The sequence below is a fragment of the Gopherus flavomarginatus genome, chromosome 12 (assembly GCF_025201925.1).
Source record: "Gopherus flavomarginatus isolate rGopFla2 chromosome 12, rGopFla2.mat.asm, whole genome shotgun sequence".
Taxonomy (NCBI): Eukaryota; Metazoa; Chordata; order Testudines; family Testudinidae; genus Gopherus; species Gopherus flavomarginatus.
In genome coordinates, this window is record NC_066628.1 from 33011193 (window position 1) to 33035319 (window position 24127).

Consider the following 24127-nt stretch of genomic DNA (forward strand, 5'->3'; position numbering starts at 1 on the left):
GCATTACCAACGGCGAGGGATCTCATTGCCATGACAGAGTCGATGCTGCCTGACCCCGGCACCGCCGGTGCGGGTAATACAGTCTCTTCATGTGACCATCCTCTGTCAGCACAGCAGAGCGGCACCGTTCATGATCACGGTCCCGCAGACACTCCAGATCCTGTCGGCACGCCCGACACCACTTGCAGTCCCGGTGCTGTTTTCCTCATCGGTACTAGTCGCACTCGCTGCACCGGTCGGTATCCCATTCGCCGACCCGCTATCGGCACCGTTCCGACTCCCGGCACCGCGACAGGTACCTTGACTCCTGTAGCCTCTCCCCGAGCCTCGAGATCTCGGTCGACCTCCAGGCACCATTCTGGTTGCGCGTCTGGATCTCGTTCCAGGTACCGGTACGCATCCCGGTGCCGGCTCCCGGTGCCGAGTTGGGCAAGGTCCGATAGAGTCAGAGACTCTGCCTGTGCCTTCTTTTAGTACCTCCATGGCCATCCGGACACGCATGCGTGTCATCCCACATGCGCAGATCTTATGCTCAGGACCATGATTCTGATATGTTGGCCAGCGGGCGCCAGCCCCGAAACCGGCCAAGAGTTCGCTGCCGTCTTGGAGGACGGAGGAAAAGAAAAAGGTACCCAGAGAATCCCTCCAGGCCTCGTTCGATGCAGCAGACTCTCCAGCCAGGACTCTGGCCTTTGGTGTCGCCATGAGGTGCATCTCATGGCTCCAGGTTTTAAACCTCCGGCCGGAGCTGCAGTATGCCATTCAGGATTTACCCTTTGTGGTAAAGGCCTTTCGCGGCAAAGACAGCCCCAGGCTGCCAAGCCTAATGGACGATAGGGTCCTAATGCGCTCTCTCAGCATGCATTTGCCAGCGACCAAACGCAGGCCTTTCTGCCCCCACCCGCCATACTCTGTGCCTAGCCAGAGACAGGACTTTGGCAAACGGCGAGGCCAAGGCGGTCGCAGACGAACCTTCCAAGGTGCGCCTGAGGGTGGTGTACCAGTCACAGACCGGGATCCCAATCCCGCTTTCTCCTGGCGTGGCCCTAGTTAATTTCAGATCGCTAGATCCTGCGCACGGTGGAGCATAGATACCACCTCTAATTTATTCCAGCCCTGTCCCCGTTCAGGGACCCCTCTCACGAGCAATTCCTCGTACAAGAGGTGCAGACGCCGATGGACGAAAGGGGCAAGGGGTTTTACTCCCGTTATGCCCTAGTTCCCCACTCGAACGCAGGTCTCAGACCTTCCTAGTCCTGCACGGACTCAACCGGTTTAGGATAAGGTTGAAGTTCTGCACGGTATCCCTGGGAACCATTATTCCATCCTTGCCTCCTGGGGGCTACTATGCCGCCCTGGATATGAAGGACGCGTACTTTCGCTACGCCATCTTCCCTCCGCACAGGAGATACCTCCGCCTTCTAGCTGACTGTCAGTACTTAAAACTGGTTTACGGCCATAGTCGCCGCCTACCTTCGCTGATGTCGGATATGCGTTTTTTCCGTATCTGGACGATTCGCTTATCCGAGGAGACTCTGAGACACAAACCACTCAGCGCGTGGGCATCGTCACGGTCTTATTCACAGGTCGAGGCCTGATGATCACTATAGAGCAATCCACTCTGGTTCCCACGCAGAGGTTGGACTTCCTAGGAGCTATCTTGGTCTCCTACCTAGCCGGAGCCTGCTTATCACAACTGCGGTTTTAGGCGATGGCAACAATCATCTGAGGTCTGCAGGCTTTCCCAACGACCTCGGCTCGTACTTGTCTCAGTCTTCTGGGTCCATGGTTGCCCGCAAGTTGGTAACCAAACATGCCAAGCTCCGCCTCCGTCCTTTCCAAGTCCGACTCACCTCGGCGTACCACCCGGACAGGGAGCCAATGGTCATGGTAGTCACCGTTCCCTCGAGCATCTTAGGCTCCCTAGAGTGGTGGCTAACTCCCTCCCTGGTGTGGGCAGGGAGGCGGTTTCCTCCGCCCCAGCCCTCACTGCCCCTGACGACGGACGCATCATCTCTCTGCTCAAGTGCTCACGGTCACCTCCGAGCTTAAGGCCTTTGGTCTTCTCGGGAGCTGGCATTCCACTTCAATGCCCCAAAAATGAGAGTAGTCCGCCTGGCGTACCAGGGGTTCCAGCGGCAGCTGCGAGGCCGTTGTATCTCGGTGTTTACAGCCAACACAGCGGCCATGTGCTTCATAAGTATCCAGGGAGGGACATGGTCCTCCCCCCCACTTTTTTGTCAGGAGGCCATCCATTTCCGGGACTTTTGCATGGCCTACTCGATGGAGCTGGTGACGTCCCTTCTCCCAGGCGTTCGGAACGTCTTGGCGCTTGGACTCAGCAGGTCTTTCCTGTCTTACGAGTGATCACTCTGCCCCATGTGAGGCGTTCTGCTGTCCAGAAGCGGAGATGTTTCCTCACATAGACCTGTTCGCTCACCGAGAGAGCAGAAAATGCCAGATGTTCTGCTCCTTCCAAGGTCTCTCCTCAGGATCGGTCTTGGGCGCATTCCTGATGCCGTGGAAAGGCCAACTCCATTATGCCTTCCCACTGTTCCCACTGGTTCATTAGGTCCTGCTCAAACTCCGCAGGGGCAGAGCGCGCATCATCATGATCACTCCAGAGTGGTCCAGGCAGCACTGATATACCACGTTGCTCGGCCTGTCAATAACAGACCCAATTACCCTGCCACCCCACCCAGACCTCATCACTCAGGGCAACAACAGGCTTCGTCACTCGGACCTGCAGCCTCTTCGCCTCACGGTGTGGCCGCTGCGTAACTGAGCCGGGGTGACAGGAAGCCTTCCACCTGGTCAACGTACCGGGCCAGGTGGAAGCATTTCTTCTACAGCTGCAATACGCTCGATCTTGCTCCTGCTGAGGTCTCGACCCCCTCTATTTGGCCTACCTCTGGCCTTCAGCGGCAGGTCCTGGCAGTATCATCGCTGAGGATACACTCAGCAACCATCTCTACCTTCCAGCCAGGCTAAGGTGGACGTTCCGTGTTCTCATGCTCTATGGGTTCGAGATCCCTCAAGGGCTTGGAGAGCTTGCACCCTCGGGTGCGCCGCCAGCCCCAACCTGGGACCTCAACCTAGTTTTAATCAGACTTATGTCTCCCCCAGTCGAGCCGTTCACGACTGGCCCTCTGATATGCCCGTCTTGGACGATAAACTTTCCTCGTAGCTGTTACATCGGCCAGACGGGTCTCCGAGCTCAGAGCTCTTACGAGGGTTCCGCCGTACACTAGGTTTCACAAAGACAAGGTGCAGTTATGACCGCACCCGGCTTTCCTCCCTAAGGTGGTTTCGGCCTTTCATGTTACCCACAGCTCAACGCAATGGGCACAACCATTGCACTCCTTGGACATCTGTGGAGTGCTCGCATTTATATTGCGCTGCCAGAACCATTTCGTAAGGTGCCCCAGCTCTGTCACGGTAGCGGGCCAAAGGGAGGGCTTGCTTGTTTTCCTCTCAGAGGATCACATCTCGGGTGATGGCAGACTTCCGAACTTGTTATGATTTGGCTCATATTTTCCCCAAGCCACATCATCGTGCAGTTTACCAGGGCTCAGGCTTCATCTGCCGCCTTGCTGGCTCGTGTTCCTACCCACGAGATCTGTCGCGCAGCTCCATTGGTCCTCGGTCCATACCTTTGCTTCGCAGTATGCCCTGGTTCAACAGTCAGGAGATGCTGTAGCCTCTGGCTCAGCAGTTTTCATTCTGCCACATTTCACTCCGACCCCACCGCCTACATAAGGCTTGGGATTCACCTAACTGGAATGGATATGAGCAATCACTCGAAGAAGAAAAGACGGTTACTTACCTTTGTAACTGTTGTTCTTCGAGATGTGTTGCTCATATCCATTCCACACCCGCCCTCCTTCCCCACTGTCGGAGTAGCCGGCAAGAAGGAACTGAGGAGCGGGTGGGCCGGCAGGGATATATATCAAGCGCCATGATGGCGCCACTCTAGGGGGCGACCTGCCGGCCCACCGAGTTGCTAGGGTAAAAGTTTTCCGACGAATGTGCACGCGCGGCGCACACACCTAACTGGAATGGATATGAGCAACACATCTCGAAGAACAACAGTTACAAAGGTAAGTAACCGTCTTTTATATCAGTGCATTATATTTTGGGTGACAGTGTGAGATTTTTCTTGTCTTCACCTTCATTTGAAGATTTAAAAAAATGATTGTAAAATTCCCATGATTGTGTTTGAGCTATATCTTTGACGCATGTTAAAGGTCTAGCATACAGGAAGTAGGGATGGATAATTTACTGAAGAACCCCCAAAATGTCCACCATAAAAGATGGAAAACATTTTGTTTTCCAGTCAGGTACATTTAAATTTCAGTCAGGAATGTGTTGATGCCAATAAAATACAGAATTGTTGAGGTGCAATATAGGTGCCTTTGTGTAAGGAATGGGCCTTCTGAATCACATTGTGCTGCAGAATATAAATTCATGGATTGCTGCAATGAATCTTCAGCTATAAATCTAGAACTCATAGAAAAATTCAAAATAAATGGAATGGGCCAGCACAGATTTAACTTAATGCATCTTGGCTTAACTTGGAGCTGTTTGAAATCAAGTGTGTGATTTCAGAACTTGGATGCATTTACAGTTCCTCATGAAACTTTCATTTGACCATGGAGCTCTCTATGAAGAAGCACAAAACAAATTTAAACAAAGTTATTTACATACTTCTAGCACAGGCTCAGCATTTAAGTGAAATTAAATTGTAAATGTATAAATATTTGCCTTCCATTTTGACTTCTCTTTTGTAACATCAAGAGGCAATGATTACATCTCACAATTGGAGAACATGCTTTCCAGTATTTCAGGCCCATGGTAAATAGGTTAAGATAGGTGAAATGGAAATGTTTGTATTGAAATTTCATTTTTGAATATGTTTTAGAGCTCTGTTTAAAAACAAAGCAGTTTCTTGAAGTGGCAATCATAGAACGGTCCCCAAGGTGGTCAACTTGTGCATGAATCATCTGATTTCTGTAGCCCACAGCGTCTGATTGATTAAAAGCTTTTGTCCTTCTGTAACTGCACATAGGAATTTTTTGGCTCTCTGAGAGGCTTCTCATTTTTAAAATGCTCCCAGCTCACAAAACCGGTGCTAATAAAATATCTTTTTACCTTGCCAGAGGTGGATAGTGTTATGTTCACAGCATCCACACAGAAAAATTAGACAAAGACATAAAATCCTCTTTTTGGAAGGTTCACTACATTGTTTCTTAGAATCCAGAATCCTAACCGACAAGAACCAAAAACAGAGAGAGACAAAGCAGTCTGCTCCCTAAGGCAGCAATACACAACTCAGCCCAACTTGCTGATTTGCAGAGTGACTCTCATGATTTCACACTTCCCTACAGATCCTCCTTCCTGCAAATAGGACCAGTAAACCCCTTATTCTTAAAGTGATAACTTATAATTTTAACAGTACGCTGCAGAAGGTGGTTTTCCCCCTTCTGGCTGAACTGTTTATTTTTTTCTTCCCCAAGCCTAGCTTTTAAATAAAAGTTCACACTAGTCCTAGCATTAGTAGAAGCACATCTCCAAATCTAGATGAATGGCAGAAATGAACCTGTGAGTCAGCCAGGAAAAGAGCCCTCCTCTCTATTAGAATTTCTTATCATCAGCCCCGCCATAACTTCACATCATTGGCAGATTGCTGTATAGGGAAATGAGACACTTCTGTCAGATTTGGTAGGCTTCAGACAATGAGTCAGTAGTACATATGGTTTTGATGGGAGGACCAGAATCTTCAGTGATGACTGTTAGTTATACATTCCAAACGAAGGATAACAGATGAGTATTAGACTAAGTGACTTTCAAAGGGTGAAATACTTCTTGTAAATGCTGTTGGTAGCTGCAGGTGGTGGAGAAAATATGTGTACTGTGGCTCAATCACTGGGGAGAAAGCCGGAAGTGTTCTGAGCATGGAGATTAAGCTTAATATATGTTCATTAAATTCTGACTGATTTGAGAAAGATCACTTTATATGCTGTTCCTTTTTTAATATTCAAATCACATCATGTTGATCTGTTAAAAACCTATTGATAATAGACGGCATTTTTGTTTGCACAGTTTTTGAACCCATGCCACATTACAGTTAGGAGAAACACGTATTATGGATTTTTCAGACCTTCATATTATTATCATTATTTGTATTGAAGTAATATCTCGGAGCTCTATTCATGGACCAGGACTTCATTGTGCTGGGTGTTGTACAAATACAGAATGTGACAAACTGGGCCATAGATTCAGATCCAAGCCTTTCAGTCCTATGCAGTAAATATATTAAGGGTATGTTTACATTACGAAATTAGGTTGATTTTCTAGAAGTCTATTTTTAGAAATAAATTTTATGGAGTCAATTATGTATGTCCGTACTAAGCGCATTATGTCGGCAGAGTGTGTCCTCACTACTGTGGTTAGCATCTACTCCCGGAGCGGTGCACTATGGGAAACTATCCCACAGTTCCCACAGTCTCCGCTGCCCATTGGAATTCTGGGTTAAGCTCCCAATGCCTGATTGGGCAAAAACATTATTACAGATGGTTTTGGGTACATTTCGTCAGTCTCCCCTCCCTCCCTCCCTCCCTCTGTGAAAGCAACTGCAGACAATCATTTCACACCTTTTTTCCTGGGTTACCCGTGGAGATGCCATAGCATGGCAAGTATGGAGCCCACTCAGCTCACCGCTGCTGTTACGAGCATTGTAAACACCTCGCACATTATACTGCAGTATGTGCAGTACCTGGCTAATTGACGGCAGCACGAGGATGATTGTGAGGAGGACATGGACACAGACGTTCCTGAAAGCATGGGATGTGGCAAATGGGACATCATGGCAGCAGTGGGGCTGGCTGATACGGTGGAATGCCAATTCTGGGCCCGGTAAACAAGCACAGACCGGTGGGACCACATAGTGTTGCAGGCATGGGATGATTCCCAGTGGCTGTGAAACTTTCACATGCGTAAGGCCACTTTCCTGGAACTCTTTGAGTTGCTTTTCCCCGCCCTGAAGCGCAGGAATACCAAGATGAGAGCTGCCCTGACAGTTGAGAAGCGAGAGACGATAACCCTGTGGAAGCTTGCAACGCCTGACTGCTACCGGTCAGTCGGGAATCAATTTGGAGTGGACAAATCTACTGTGGGGACTGCTGTGATTCAAGTAGCCAATGCAATCGCTGACATTCTGCTATCAAGGGTAGTGATTCTGGGAAATGTGCAGGTCATAGTGGATGGCTTTGCTGCAATGTGTTTCCCTAACTGCGGTAGGGCGATGGATGGAACCCATATCCCTATCTTGGCACCGGACCACCTTGCCAACCAGTACATAAACCGCAGGGGGTACTTTTCAGGGGTGCTGCAAGCACTAATGGATCACAAGGGACATTTCACCAACGTCAACGTGGGATGGCTGGGAAAGGTGCATGACACTCGCATCTTTAGGAACCTCCGGGCTGTTTGAGCAGCTGCAAGAAGGTACTTACTTCCCAGATCAGAAAATTACTGTGGGGATGTTGAAATGCCTATAGTTATCCTTGGAGACCCAGCCTACCCCCTTGCTCCCATGGCTCATAAAGCCATACGCAGGCAGCCTTGACAGTAGTAATGAGCAGTTCAACTATAGGCTGAGCAAGTGCAGAATAGTAGTAGAATGTGCATTTGGATGTCTAAAAGCTCACTGGCACTTTTGCTGACTAGGTTAGACCTCAGTGCAACCAATATTCCCATTGTCTCAGAGGTTTATGGTGGGATGGGAGATTGAGGCAAATCGCCTGGCTGCCAATTTTGGACAGACAGACACCAGAGTGATTAGAAGAGCACAGGTAGGCACGCTCTGCATCAGAGAGGCTTTGAAAACCAGTTTCATGACTGACCAGTCTATGGTGTGACAGTTGTGTGAATAGGTGCCGACTCTGTGGGTGCTCTGTGGCTGGAGCACCCATGGGGAAAAATTGATGGGTGGTCTGCACCCACTGGCAGCTCCCCGCCCACCCCCCTTCCCTAGCTCAGCTCCACCTCCTCCCCTGAGCACGCCTGCTTCTCCCCCTTCCCTCCCAGTGCTTGCACCGCAAAACAGCTGTTTTACGCAGCAAGCCTGGGAGGGAGGGGGTAAAGGGGGAACGCAGCGCACTTGGGGGAGGCGGTGGGGCCAGGGTAGGGATTTGGAGAGGGGTCCAATAGGGGCAGGGAAGGGCCGAGTTAGGGCGGGGACTTTGGGGCCCGAGTGGAGTTGGGGCGGGACCGGGTGTGCTTGCGAAGAATAGGATTTATTTTAGAGTAAATGAAAAACAGACTGAGAACTGTCTAATCATGTGTGGACAGGAAATTTATTTTGTATCTGTTGGCTGTTTTGCTCATTTTTTATTTTGTTGGCATTTGAGCTATTGAAGGGGGTCATAGCTTCCTTTTACAAGAGATCAGTTACTTTTTGTGAAAAGACTGGAATAAGATTTATCCATAAACATAGAGAATAAAAATGAAGCTATAGAATAAGTGACCTGAAATCTATTGTCATCCATCCTTATCAGCAATATTATTTCTCTGAGGACATTTTGAGCCCCCTTGTTGCAGCTCTCCTCAGGGTGTAGAGTCTAGCTGAAAGACCAATGTGATTTGGCAAAAGGGGACAGGAGAAAGATAGTTAGCCAACTCTAGTCCCCAGCCAACCATGCTACCAAGCTTGAATCTGCCAGAGACTTACTCCTGGTGGAAGTATAGAGGTTTTGTATTTGTTTTTCATACTTTTTGTTCCTGACTCTGTTTTTGCAGTACTGTCTCTAACTTTATGTTGGACTTTACTGACTCTCTAGTCCTGGTCAAAGTTACCTACAGTGACCTCCAGTCTCAGTTTCTGTTGGTCACTATCATTTTTTTTAAAAAAGATGTAACAGTTACATTATTCTTAAGTGTAAAAAATCAGCAAAATATGTGATTTTTTTTTAGTATTCATGATGCATTAAATGCAAATAGTATTATAGTCATACTAAGACTATAAAAAAATTCTGAATACAAATTATATAAATTAAAGCAGAATGACCAAAGTTGGCAAGTATTGCTTTGCTCGCCTTGCAAATAAATTCTAAAGAAATATATTATGAGTTTCATGTATAAAGAGTTCCTCGTGCTTTTACAGATTAACATCAGTAACTGAAAACCCTGATTAAGACCAAAGCATAAAATGCTATTTTTTCCTCAGATATAGTCTCTCAGATCATGTATGATGATTGCTTTTTTCTAGATATCGCCTACTCTCATTTTCTACTTGTTTAGCAGTGTTCAATGAGCATCTTAATTCTGATCTCTCAAATATACCCCTATATGTTGGGCAGTTACGCAGAACTCTCAGAAAATTGAAATATGGAGAGAAATGGTGACTTAAAAATCAATGATTTTTCTTCACTATCTATTTTCTGTATTCTTGAATGTTATGAAACCTTTTCCTGGCATAACCAGCCAATAAAAATACTTTTGATCGGTATAAATGAAGGTTACACAGTTTATTAGGTTATGCTTAGCAGGAATGGTTGCCACTGAAAAATCATCATTTGCCACGTCTGAAATTACCAGTTGTTATGCTTAGCCCAGGAGACATCAGTGATGGCAGTTTATTTTGAACTACATCTCAGTTTTGCTGCACTAAAAGGTTGTCTTTTTTTAGGTTATTGCAAAATAATTAATACAGATATTTAACATTGTGCATAACCTTGAACATTAGAATCTCTTTTACAAACAGAAGGATTGTGTACCAGGAATCCTGAGTTATCTCTTATTCTTTCTAGACAAGATATCAAAGGATCTTTAACTTTAATGTAAACATTCACCAGAGATGGAAAAGGAGGAATCTTGGTTTAAAATATCTTTTGAAAGACAGTACTTCAGTGGATTATTATAATAGAAGATCCTGAGACAATTTGGCCAGAGATGAAAGTGCTACCAAATAATCTACGCTGATACTTATTAATTGAAAAGTGTGTTGATTTGAGGTGGGCTGGAGGAATTTAAGCATTTTTCTTTTCATGAAACAGTTTTTTAAAATACCAACTTTCCCATGTAAAATGAGTTATTTTAACTTGAATCTCAGAGTGAGAGTTGAATCCCTTTTGTTTCCTGAACTTCCTCGGTCTCTAGGTTATGTCTTGGCACACTGAAGCAATCTGTTAACTAGTTATGTATCATTCAGTTCAGTTGAAAACATGAACCTGGCCACATACTGGATCTGCAAGGGTCTTTGAAAATTCTTTCATTACAAAAAATTCCCATCAGCCTTGTATATTACACTAAATAGTGGTGGATATTCAAATTTCTGGTAGTCAGGATATAGTTTTGCTTTTTTTATTGAGACATATAAGAAGGGATTACAATGATTTAGGAGTGCAAGCAAATATATGTGGAAGTGATGGCAAAGCTGTGATTGAACTCCTTCAGAATTTGCTATAGTTTACTTTTAAATGGCTTATTCTTAAAAATTTGAGTGACTTTTCTTTCTTTCCTCTTTGATATACTGCGAGTAAATCACACGATATTTTTTCTGTATAAGCTGGTGCAGGTGAAAGAAATATATTGTCTGTTCCAAGCCATTTGAATGGCCTCAGGTTTTGGAAGTTATCTAATGTTATCACTGCAGCTATGCTATCTATACATGAAAGGTTGAGCTCCTTGCGAAAATTGTGTTCTTGAGAGGCCTGGTGTTTGAAGAAATCACATGTAAAACAGAGAACAATTAGTATGTCATTGGCTCTGAAGGGCTTAACAAAACAACCCTTTGTTTAGAAATTCCTTCTTTCCTCTCATTCAATATATACCATGAACAAATAAGAGATAGGTGGGATTCATATGTTCTCGGATTCCATAGTTTAGTTGCAATTTGATTATTCTCTAAAAATCAGAATTTAAATGATTGGACATATGCATAACTGTTTATTACCTGATCAGACAGGAATATGATACATTTATTATAACTGCTAGATCTGACCTATATGTATTTATTTTCTTCTACTGGTGTTTTTATACTTTGTGTTTGTCCCTGTTGGCCTGTGTAGGGATATGGGGGAGCCAGCTATTTTAACACTAAAAATGAAGTGCAAAATAAATAAAAAATAAATATTTTAGAAGTTACTTAAAAATAAAATACATTGCTCAGTAATGTGGTTTCAAGGCAGCAGCATTCAAAGACTTATACTGTTCCTTTAAATAAATCTTAATTATATGTAGAAATATATCAACTACATTAGCACATGTAGGTTGGCATCTTATTCTGTTGCAGTGCAAAACAAATTTCACTTTTAACTACTGGATGCTATCCTTCCCCCCATGGCTTATTTAAGCACACAAGAGTTTATGTACTCCTTGTGACAGACAGACAATATCCTGTAAGATCCTGGACAAATTTCAGTGAATTAAATTAAACCTTATTGAATTAAGTTTAACAACTTTGGAGTTCATTGTATTAAAAATGCAAATGGTTATATACTATTGTGGGATTGCAAGGACCTTCAAGGGACCTTTTGAAACAATGTGAACTTTTAAGATTAAGGAGGTTTCTCTTGTTTAGGAGGAGGGGGTATATGCTACTTTAATTTCTCTGGTTCTCAATCCTGTGAAGCCATCCCCTGGGGAGTGCGCATATACTAGTTCAAGGGTTCTCAAACTTAACTGCATTGCGACCGCCTTCTGACAACAAAATTTCTATACGACCCCAGGAACAGGGACCAAAGCCTGAGCCCACCGGAGCCATGCCACCCTAGGCTGTCGGAGGGAGATAAAGTCCAAGCCCCACAACCTTGGGTGGGAGGGGGCAAAGCCCAAACCTAAGGGCTTCAGCCCTGTGGTGGGGGGCCTGTAACCTGAGCCCTGCCACCCAGGGCTCAAGCTGAAGCCTGAGCCCCGCTCCCCAGGGTTGAAGCTCTTGGTCTTCTGCCCTGGGCGGTGTGGGTCAGGCTTTGGCCTGGGAACTCACCAAGTCTAACACCCCGCTTTGGGGTCCCGATTCACAGTTTGAGAACCACTGTATTAGTCCCAGCTGGATTCTCCAGGGACCAGCAGACAAAGAAAGGATTTTTGGATAAATAGCCTGGTTTTAAACTGACTTGTGGCCTTTTTCCTACTCCATCAAATGGACAGGAGCCATTCTGTGTTTCCTGAGCTCCCATAAGATTAAGTGCTTGTTCTGAGCCCTCTTGGGTGGGGGTTTGAAGGAGTGCTTCTGCCAGAGCCCATGTTAATTTGGAGTTAATTCTGGTAAGCTTATTAGCATGCATCTAGGTTCTTGTATTGATTTTAATATGTTTTCTCTGTAGTGCTTTTACCGTAAGAATAAAATAGGCTTCCATAAAAAGAGCTGTGTAGTAATTTATAACTGTTGACAATCACTCTATTATCAGTCTCTGAAGAGAAAGAAAGCAGGTGTGCTTGGGCAGCCTTCCTCTGCTGGGAATGATACCACAAAGGCAGGGAACTGTGCTGCCTGGAAAAACCCCATTCAGAAGGGAGAGAGATGCTTAGAAAGGCAATGGCTGGAGAGCTGGAAGCCTGAGAGTGCATGGCCTTGCTGGACCTTTGAAGGGAAATACAGGTTCAGTTGCCCTGGACTGCGGCACTCCTTAGCACCACCTGTTGAGAGACTAAGTATGTGAAAGTCAGTTGCCTGTCTAATTGCCATTTTTACACAGCCTTTCATCAGAAGTGCATCCTTTTGTAAATCTAGCTCTATGTGATTACTTACTATTTCAGTTATGAAAGGGATTCTGTCTATCTATTTTTCATCATGTTAAGGTTGTAAATAACTATGTTGCCGTGTTTCATAAAATGAAAGCAAGTCAAATATTAAGGCCATTCTTAAAGATTGATTACATAAACATTGGTCTTTGTGATGTCTTAACACAAAGATTTTTGTTTTGTTCTCCTTTACAGTTTGTCTGTTAATATCACTTTAAACATGTTCTTTTCTTTCCTTTCTGAGGCACAAGTCCCGCATAAACCCCAAAACTTCTTGAAGTTGTGTAGATAACCTTTAGGTACTGAGTATTTCATTTTATGGGATGGAATAATTCCTGTTTTATAAACGCTTGACTCTTTAAGCACTGGAACCTTTCCAAGAATCGGAGAAGCTTGTTGAGGCATGAATGCTAAAAGATTACTTTTTAACAGTTTATTCAGGAAAATAACAGGGTACCAGACCTGTGATAGCTTCCTGAAACTATACACACAATTCCTTTTGCTAGCTGAAATTCTCTCAATTTCAGCACTAAGCAGTAGGTTAATATGCTATCATCATTCGAAGCCGGCTTTATTAGGGAAAGAGGAGGGGGAAGGAAAGGCATCTGCTGTTAGGTCACACTGGGAACATGCAACTAATTATTTGGATAGTCAGCAATAGTTTATTTCCCTAAATTAATCATATTATTTCACCCTCCCCGCCCCACCCCAAATGTTTGGGTTTGATATCCAACATTTTTACTGGATGGAAATTTCTATTTATGTAATATTTAAGAATCATCATACAAAGTGTTTGCTGTCCTTAAAATTAGTGTCCTAGGTTGGCATACTAAAAGGTAATAAACAGTGAGGGACAAGAGAGTTTGTTACACCAACTGATACAAGCAAATCTCTCTCTGCTTTACCCTCCTACCAATTCCTCTAGTCACATAATTACAATGGGAAGTGCTGGGCGGGTGGGGGAGGAGAGAGACAGGGATTTATGTGAATGATTCATGCAACATGTCCCTCAAGGCAGTTGGGTTAGATATACTTAACAGTGTTAAAATGTACTTAAAAATTTAGTGATCATTTTTCTTTTTAAACTTATAGCTTAAACTGCACATCAAGATAAAATAAAAACCAAAGATCAGCTTTTTATGTCACGATATTTACTGCTAAGAATAACCAAAGTTACTATATATGCTTGCAGAAAAAGTCCATCCATGAAATGTAATTAATTCACCACTGCTTGCAAATTCCTATGTGCTGTTGTAAATAGTATCTAACTGGGATTGTAACCAACTTGAGGCAGTAACCCTCTCTTTTGTTTATTAATGGACATCTATGGCACTCTGTAAATAATCAGCGATGAGGATGATATTTTGTCCAATGCAGAGATATCATGTGGCTGAACCTGTGAATAGTTAAAGTTTTGTTTTATAGAACACCTTTTATATCTATCCTCAAGTACTCTACAAAGAAATGCCAACAATGCTGTGTAAGCAAAAACACTAGCTGTAAAATTCTCAGCTATAGCTCACATATAGCTTCAGACATTCAAGCCTATTTTACTGACAAGGGGGAAATTGGCTAGAACAGTGGTTCTCAAACTGTGGGTCTGGACCCCAAAGTGGATCATGACCCCATTTTAATGGGGTCACCAGGGCTGGTGGGGTTCAGGTTACAGCCCCCCACCTAGGGCTGAAGCCCTGCCAGCACAGGCAGGCTCAGGCTTCATTCCCTCCTGGGGTTGTGAAGTAATTTTTGTTGTTAGGAAGGGGTTGCGGTGCAATGAAAAGTTTGAGAACCGTTGGTCTAGAACATCACTTATCACTGACACAGTGCTATGGGATCTTTTAACTTTAATTTGGACAAACACCAACGATGGCCAGAAGGAGGACACCCCTCCGTCTATGCCAAGCACTGGCAATAAGCCCTATTACTGAGGTCACCGGATGGTACAGGTATAGGTTGCCTTGACTCACTTTTCCATTTAGTAGCAAAAGTAATAAAGACAAAAACAGAAGGAGCACATGTGAATGCTGCATCTTCAAACTACATAACATGATGTGGAGAAAATAAATTTGTGTCACTAGGAAATCAAAATGGGTTTATGGAAAATATCCTAGGTAGTGGTAAATTTTGTGCAAATCAGGTGAAACAGCATTCAAATTGTTAACTGAAGCATGGGATTCATATATGATCTTAGTAAGGATAAAGATTTTGGCTGCACCTTTCTGCATATGCCAAAGCTGAGCATCAGGCTGAGGCTACAGTGTCACAGTGTTGTTCCTAATATAGCAGAAGCCTTCACAACCTGTCTAGTTTGCTGTTCAGAAGGTTTCTATCCTAGAGTAGGGTTGTCAACCCTCCAGGATTGGCCTGGAGTCTTCCAGAATCAGCATCAATCTCCTGGTGACTACTGAAAGCAATCCTGGAGATTTTAATAGGATATTTTAAGAAAATGACATTGTCATGTTGGGGAGGGGGCTGAATCTCCCGGAATAGCTTCAGTCAGAGTTGGCAACCCTATCCTAGAGGCTGCCAAAGAAAGCTGCCCGTAAAGGAGGAGTGCTCAGTTTCTGAGAAATTCAGCATAAAAAACATGGTGCTATCTCGTTCTCAACATCAGTAACTTAAAGCTACAGAATCAAACAAACTGAAGAGGCATCAGTGAGTAGTGACAGAAGGAGCTTTGTTCCATAAACATTTTTGCATAGCAATGTGAACTTACTCAATAGGCTGATGCATACTGCACTGTGCCATTGAATAAAGACACCCACGCAAGTCTTTTAGAGACACGAGGCAATTTATCCATTTAGTTAAGAATGCTCTGAAACACCCTGTCAGTTGGCATTTTCTCCCCACAGCTTTTGGAAATCAAGCTGATGTGACTGACTCAAAAGCCACAGATTGCTAAAAGTATGACTTAAGCTTCCCTAAGGCAAGCCAGAAAATGAAGAATAAACTCATTATCTCATCCGAGAAGCCAGATCTGCACTTACAGCTTAATTTTTGAACCAGTTCTTGATGAGGTTTTACCAGTTTGTCCAGTAAATTTCAAATCTTGGCATTAATATGTGTATATGATCCTCTTCTCATCCCATGATCACCAGAGTACCCACCGATCCAGGGTTTGACTGTAGAAATAGAAATATTTTATTGGCTGGGTTATTGTCATGTGAAGTCATTCGTGTTCACTTATAGTTGAAAAACACTACTACAGCAAGGAAAAAGGAAGCAGCTTACTTAGGACTGATAAGTGTCTTGGTTGTTGGGCTAACTGCATCTTTGTCCCCTGTCTGGTTTTTCATCACAGGTGTTTGGCCTCTTGCTCTTACCTGTCTCAGACTGGAATCTCAGTTCTTCCACTCTTAGACTGGGACCCAGGTATGCTATTCTGTACGCAGGGCTTATCAAACTGCAATTCTGACGGGGGTTCGGGAACCTGTGACCAGTGATATTGGCCATCGGCCTCCTTAAAACAAAGGATTTTTATTTAGGAGTTGGAAGTAAGAATTAGAGAAAAGGAGACTTTAAAACAAACAGCCTACTTGCATATTTTATCTTATCTTATCTTGTACTTCACTACAGACCAAGTTAGACATGCTTCCCCCTTAAGTTTCAGGAACAGAAAAGAAACAAACTTAAATTCTTCTAGCAAGCCCAAATCATCTTATATCTGAGGATCTCTCAGTCTGACTCACCCTCTTCAGACTCGTTCAGTGCTCTCCATGGAGAGGGGGCTTGATTCACAAAGGATGTGTCTACGCTGCAGGCCTTTCAGCCTGAGTAGATAGGCACATGTTTGCTCCGCTTGTGCTAGTGCACTAATAATAGCAGTGTTGACATTGTGGCATGGATGGCAACATGGGCTTATGGACCCAGGAGATCAGGCAGGCTTGTACTTGGGCGGGTATGACCCCAGTCTCCTCTTCTGGCCTCTCTGGAGTGGCTATTGGACTAGGGAGCAGTGCCTGCCCTTGGGAGAGGATGGGGACTGCTATTATGCCTGACCTCTGCCTCTGAGTTGCAAGAGGGTAGGAGGAGTTGCTTACAAATTGAGAATAGTTTGCTTTGATTTAATTGAAATACCTGGGACTTGTGAGTATTCACACACAGCATGTGAACTGGAAATGTTCAACAAGAACTAGCTATTAAAGTCTACGATAAGTTGCTTGTTTGCTTATATTGGAGAAAAGGACTGGCACACCTGTATGCAGAGTGAAAACTGGATCTGTGCATTTGCTGTCAAGTCAGAAATACTACAGGTCTTGGCATGGTGACCATACTGGAGTGTTCAGGATAATAAGCTGTCATAAACAGATAGTTAAGGGTTAATAGAACAGGAGTACTTCATGTCTCTTTTGACTGTAAAGGGTTAACAAGTTCAGTGAGCCTGGCTGTCACCTGACCAGAGGACCACTCAGGGGACAGGATACTTTCAAATCTTGAGGGAGGGAAGTTTTTGTGTGTGCTGTTAGTGTTTGGTGGTTGTTCTCTCTGGGTTCTGAGAGTGACCAGACATGCAACCAGGTTTCTCTCCAATCTCTCTGATACAGGCTCTTATGTGCTCAGAATAGTAAGTACTAGGTAGATAAGGCGAGTTAGGCTTATGTTTGTTTTCTTTATTTGCAAATGTGTATTTGGCTGGAAGGAGTTCAAATGTGTATTTTGCTGAAAGGATTTTAATTTGTACTTGTATACTTAGGCTGGGAGGGTATTCCCAGTGTCTATAGCTGAAAGACCCTGTAACATATTCCATCTTAAATTTACAAAGATAAATTTTTACTGTTTCTCTTTCTTTAATTAAAAACTTTTTCTTGTTTAAGAACCTGATTGTTTTTTTATTCTGGTGAGACCACAGGGGACTGGGTCTGGATACACCAGGGAATTGGTGGGGAGAAAGGAGGGAAGGGGGAGAGAGAGGTTAATTTTCACTCTGTGTGTTAGGATTACTTTCTCTCTCAAGGAGAGTCTGGGAGTGGGAGAGAGAAGGAGGGGGGAAGGTGAATTTTCCTCTCTGTTTTAAGATTCAAGGAGTTTGAATCACAGTGATCTTCCAGGGTAACCCAGGGAGGGGAAGCCTGGGAGAGGCAACGGTGAGGGAAAGGGTTTACTTTCCTTGTGTTAAGATCCAGAGGGTCTGGGTCTTGGGGGTCCCCGGGCAAGGTTTTGGGGGGACCGGAGTGTACCAGGCACTGGAATTCCTGGTTGGTGGCAGCGCTACAAGTACTAAGCTGGTAATTGAGCTTAGAGGAATTCATGCTGGTACCCCATCTTTTGGACGCTAAGGTTCAGAGTGGGGAATCCTACCATGACATAAGCTTTATACAATGATAAATTAAAACACTGGTTTTACTGAAGGTAAAACTGATGACTGGCAAGCACCGTGATTTTCAAAAGCTTATTTAATAAGCAAAACTAAAAGCAAGTTATATCTTGTATGAAACACCACACAAAAAACTTTTCAAGTTATCACCTTGACAACACAGTTCACAATTAATCTATTGCTAAAGTTGGGCACTACCAGAAAGATAGTAAATGCCTCTGCTGGGGTACTGACTCCTGATGAAGTCAGTCCACAATTGGTGAGAAAGTCAGTATGAGTGATCAGTCTTCCAGGATCTGGCCCAAATTGGTTTCTGAAAGGGGTGGAGTGCTCTTAACTTTCACTGGCTTCGGTGTCTCTCAGGACAGGACCCATCTTTTTGCTGTCTTCTCTTGAATTTTTGTATTAGTTTTGCTGATTTTTCCTATAATAGATTTATCTTATTTATCTTTCACTATCTCATGACAAATCATTTAATTTTCTAGTGACTAAAAGAAAGAATCCCCCCCCCTAATTGTTTTCAGGTTCACATAGTCTTGAGACTGAAGGATTAGTTGTGCTAATTTGAATCAAACCTGTATCAGGCAGTTGCTATATGCAGTACAAGCAACAGCTTTCCATATACATTTCAGCAGGGCTTGTTTCACCCCCTGCTGTTTCAGTCTGGGGTTTTTCTGGAACAGGGATTAACAGCCAAAGTGAAGCTAGGATTGGTTTGGTGATACTGACAAATATCTGTAAGGAAATAGGAATGGGCAAAATCAATTCAGTTACCATAAGAACCAGGATGGCCCAGAGGGTGGGACAAGTGGGGCAATTTGCCCTAGGCTCCGGGCCCCCCAGGGGCCACCACGAGAATATAGTATTCTATAGTATTGCAACTTTCTTTTATGGAAGGGGCCCCCAAAATTGCTTTGCCCCAGGCCCCCTGAATCCTCTGAGCAGCCCTGATAAGAACCAATTCAGGCCTCATTCTGCACAAGCCAAACCAAACTAGAATCAATTTTTAGGTTTTTAAAGCTTCAGTGAACTGTGTTTTGGTTTTGTTTGATAAATCTTTGTTCTCCCTACTTCGGGGCAGGATGATGATGTGTGTCTGATTCTGGACATCAACACCAGACGTGAAAGGCTAGTATGCTCACAAGCTGGAATAGTGTCTTAACCTCTTAAAGTATCAGAGAAGATCACTTTATTTTGTCTAAACCTATATATTTTTCACAAATGCTGGATGGCAGGTAGAGCTGCTGGCTCAATATCTTACTCATGTGAACTTGTGAACTATCTTCCTGTTTCCTGTTTTGCTCCTGCATGAGAGAATATGATAAAGTATCCCACCAGCTGCATTTATCCATTTGACACCTATGTGTTAGATTCTGATCCACTGGTTAAGCAGATAATCCTTTCCTTGAAGACCACCGTAAACAGATGAACATCACTCAGAGGACATGAATTTATGTTTCTTATCAGACACTGACATCACCTGAAGCATACACCTCTGTGGGCCTAAAATCACATGTGATTTTATTGACAATTTTAATGTAATTAAAAAATATCATATGACCTATGTCCTCAATCTGGTTTTGACAATTTGACATTTTCAGCCCTTGTTCCTAACATTTTCTTTCGGAATTTTGAGTGATTCCACTAAGAATAATTAGTGAGCACAGATCTGATTAAACTAAACCCAGAAACTTACTGCTAAGAACAAAACCTGTTGACAATACAAGATTGTTAGGTGTAGATGGTTTAACAGATTACTTCATTAAATTGTGAAGACTTCTGTACAATTGTCATTTTCTGTTTGAAACTTTATGTAATTGGATTACAATTTGATTATGACAATGGTGCATGCAGAATCTTGATCATATCGTTTAGGAATTCTAATATCTGGTTAAGATCTATACCTCACTGATAATTAACCTGTACCATTGTTTTTAACAAATTATTGTTTTCTTTTGGCCAGTTTATAACTAATTATAATACATATAATACATCCTAAGTAACAGCAACTTTAGCTGATATAGAGTATAAACATGACAAGACTTTTGATGATGATTGTGATAGAACACAAAGGCCCTGCTTGCTTTCCTGTAAGCAGGGAATTAACTCCTTATGTAGACCTCACACAGATGTGCAGGGTCCATTAGAGAGGCAGGACTGGGAACTGAGAGAATACAGGAAATTATAAAACAGCTGTATGGTAAGCAGAAGTAGGCGGGTCTCTGAGAAAACCAAACATAGTTATTATATAGCTCTGCTTTAACGAGACTGACCAAGTCTCCCACTATACCTGGGAAACTCCTGTTTACAACCAAAAAACTCTCACCTCCTGTGTTTGTAATTGTTATTTGCTGGCAGAGGTAGCACCAAATCTCCTCTCTCTCCAGAATCTTAACCCCCTGTCAACCCATCCAGTCCCTTTTTCCTTGAGCCCTGCCCTTTTTTTCCCTGCACAGGTGCTGCTGTTACATCATTGTGTTTGACGGCAGCACAGGCACTTGGTGTGCATGGAGCTGCTGGGACTCTGCTCCTAATACCTGCATTCCTGATACCACAGGGGTGGCAGAAGCACAGTAACCCCAGACAGTCAGTACTGCTGAGTAAATTCTCCCTGCCATCGGGGTCTCCCCCAGGAAACCCCACCTGTGCTTTCTTCACTGCAAGCAGCGGTGGGGAGGATGCAAGGCTGTGGCTGCTGCTCAGCATGTGGTGCCCAGGGGAAACAGTCAGGAGAGGCACCCCAGGAGGAGGCACAGTAGCAAGTGGCATGAGACCTGTTGGGTGGTGGATGTGTAAGGAATGGGGGAACAGAGCCAAGGAGGGGTGGACAGCTCCTGGAGAAGGTGCTATGCTGCAGCCTTGGGTCGGGACCAACGGGGGTCACAAATCTCTCTGACATTAATTTTATAATGTGTTGGTTAGTATGGCTGTAATGCATGCTGTGGAGTTTTTATTGGTTAACGTTCTGGGTATGATGAGACTGCCTTGTTTGTTTCTCTGGTTGCAACTATTGCAGTCTAAAAGAAAAAACAACAATTCAGCAATAAAACCTGGACCAGGTAACTTGCAGAATGTTTTTGTTGCAGACCCTATTAATCCATTCTACCAATTTTGCAGTGTTTCAACAAATGTACAATGACAGGAGATATGAAAAATAGTTTGGACAAATCCAGAGCAGGCCAAACAAAGGCTCTTGCATCTGTCTGAACCAAATCATAACCCAGTGTTCTAATGCTGCACGAGATGTATATGTGAATGGGTAGGTCTTTAACTGCATATGGTAGGATTTTGTGATAGATTTTTATTTTCTGAAGCAGGCTCAGCTTTCAGAACTTTGGGAAACGCTGTCAGAACCATTGTAATGGTCAGTGGAGTCCTGGTCCATAACTAGGGCTTGCAGAGGCTACAGTAATAATAATTGCTACTGTGCTTTAAAAGGCTTTTTCCCCACCCCACTCTCCTTCCCATCATTGCCAGTACTTGCAATCTGAATGTTCTGTCACTGCTGCTTAAAGAGCTGTCTCATCCCTTCTCCTCTTTCTTAGTGTGGTGAAGCACTGGAATGCGTTACCTAGAGATTTTAAAGGCCTGGCTTGACAAAGCCCTGGCTGGGATGATTTAGTTGAGGTTGGTCCTGCTTTGAGCAGGGGGTTGGACTAGATGACCTCTTCAGGTTTCTTCCAACTCTAATCTTCTATAATTTTCAGCCAATGTCCCTTTCTCTCCCTTGGTCCTGTTTTTGAAGGAAATCCTTGAATCTGAAGTCAGATGTCAAAGTCTTATTACTTGCTCTGAGTCCATTCTGTGATCTCTCACTCAGCATTGCTTTTCTGACGTGTGCAGTGGATGCTAGTTAAAGCTGGTTGGGAAACCGTTTTCTCATTCTACAAAAATTTTCAAAAATTTCAAATATTTTTTCTTTTCTGCACTGGGACAAAATGTTCTCTTTAAAAAAAGCAGAGAGAGAGAAACGCTAGCATAGACAAAGGGGTTAGAGCACTCACCTTGGATGTGGGAAACCCAGTTTCAGGTCCCTGGTCTGCCTGCTTTGCAGCAAGGATTTGAACCTGAGTCTCCCATATCTCAGATGAGTGCCATAACCATCAGGTAATTGGCTATTCTAGGGTGAGGTGGGTATGTGTGCATGCATGTCTGCCTGCCCAAAATTCTATCCTGGACCTGAGAATCCTTCCCGATAAAAGCTTTGTTGAAACGGGTACATTCCCACAAAAAGTTTCTTTTGAGTAACTGGCAAAATTCCCGACTAACTCTAATTCTAGAGCATTACTTAGTTTGGGAAGGACTTTAGAGTGTGGAATTGGTTTATGGAGTCAAGGCAGGGAAAGCAAAAATGTTGTTTTCAAAAAACATCTTAAAAAATTAGCACTAAACTTAAAACACCCAACATTTGAAAATATGGAAATTCCATGATAAAGTACCCAACCTACTTTCAGTTGCACTCCAAGGAGACAGCAGCCTCCTATATCTTCCCTTCTTTACAGGAATAGCATTAAAAATGTGCACCTGCAGGCACTGGTTTTATAATTGATTCCATAGCTACATGTCTCTGATCCAATGTAGGATGCTTTGCAGCCACTCTAACCTTTGTGTGCTGTAATATATCATCTGGACCTAATATTTAGCTCTTACGTAGTGCTTTACACCCACAGATCTGAAAGTACTTTACAAAGGAGAGGTGTTCTCTCCATTTTATAGATAGATAGATAAACTGAGGCCACAGGGAGAGAAGTGACTTTGGCCAAGGTCACCCAGCAAACAAGTGGCAGAGCTGGGAATTGAATCCAGGCCTCTTGAGTCTCACTCCAGTGCCCTATTCACTAGACAATGGCGCTTTCCTTATCTGTGAGGGTTGTACATACTGTCTTTAGCTAATGCCACTGGGTCGCACAGAGAATCATAGATTCTGATCTTGCAAGGTACTGAGTATTCTTTCATTAATAAGTACACATCCATGAGTGGAAGGGTTTACATTACCCATGTAAAATTTTGATCTAGAGCTACCAAGGTCATTTTTTTGTCACTGTTCTTTACATTTGCTACATATCATCCTGATAAAGTTCCTGTGGGGGATAGGCAAGCATCTGAATAGTTTTCAATAGTAAGTTTTAAAAACATTGCATTGAAATGTGTGCCCTTCAACTTGCTAGACATTTGTTCCGTCATAAAGCTAGACTTTCCTAAATGGTACCATATGGAACAAAAAGTCAGCTTGTTTGATTTAAGTAAGTGATTTGATTTTATTTGTTAGTTTTGGATTTCTTTTTAAAAGCAGATACAGTGCATCAATCAGAAGTGATGTGATTCTGGTAATAACATGTTGTAAATTACAATGCATCCTTTCTGTTGCATATCATATATTTTGTTTGAAATTGCTACACTATAATTTTAGAAGTTTGAGAAACAAAATATTTCAGTCTGTCATTTGATTTGATGTCAGGTATTCAGCTTCTAGCTTTTAAAAGCACCAGAACAGAATGTTTTGGGTTGTGGGAGACTTTTATTGCTTCATATTGTGCTAACATTTTTTTTGTTTGTTTATATCATTTTTATTTAAACTTTGTGTGCTCTGTAACTTTTAGCAGTTAAACTAACTTTATTTTCATCAAGCTGATTATATATCTGTGTCAAAATCTGTTCTACAACATGGAGCTGTGGTCTGTAACCTATCATTTTAATCAGCTTCTGTACAAGATGACTGGAGGATAGCTAATGTGAGGCAACTTTTTTTTTTTTTTTTTTTTTTTTTTTTAATAAAAAGCCTCCAGAGGCGATACAGCAACTTACAGGCTGCCAAGCCTAACTTCAGTACAAATTCAGGGCAAATTGGTTGAAACTACAGTAACTTCTCACTTAAAGTCATCCCAGTTAACTCTGTTTCATTGTTACTTTGCTAATCAATTAGAGAACATGCTCATTTAAAGTTGCGCGATGCTCCCTTATAAAGTTGTTTGGCAGCCATCTGCTTTGTCCATTGCTTACAGAAAGAGCAGCCCGTTGGAGCTAGCTGGTGGGGGCTTGGAATCGGGGTGGACCTGCAGCCCCCCATCA

At 43.3% G+C, this 24127-nt stretch overlaps 1 protein-coding gene across 4 annotated transcripts in view; it reads left to right on the top strand.

Annotated features, from left to right (window-relative positions):
• The window catches only part of B3GNTL1 (UDP-GlcNAc:betaGal beta-1,3-N-acetylglucosaminyltransferase like 1), a 313585-nt gene that overhangs the window by 200895 nt on the left and 88563 nt on the right, over positions 1-24127 (top strand). The window contains exon 2 of one of the 4 annotated variants that reach the window (XM_050919451.1): positions 16046-16116. The exons of the other annotated variants lie outside the window; for them this stretch is intronic. The gene's annotated coding sequence lies outside the window, so the exon portion shown is untranslated. The remainder of the gene's footprint in view (positions 1-16045; positions 16117-24127) is intronic. 4 annotated transcript variants of the gene reach the window in all.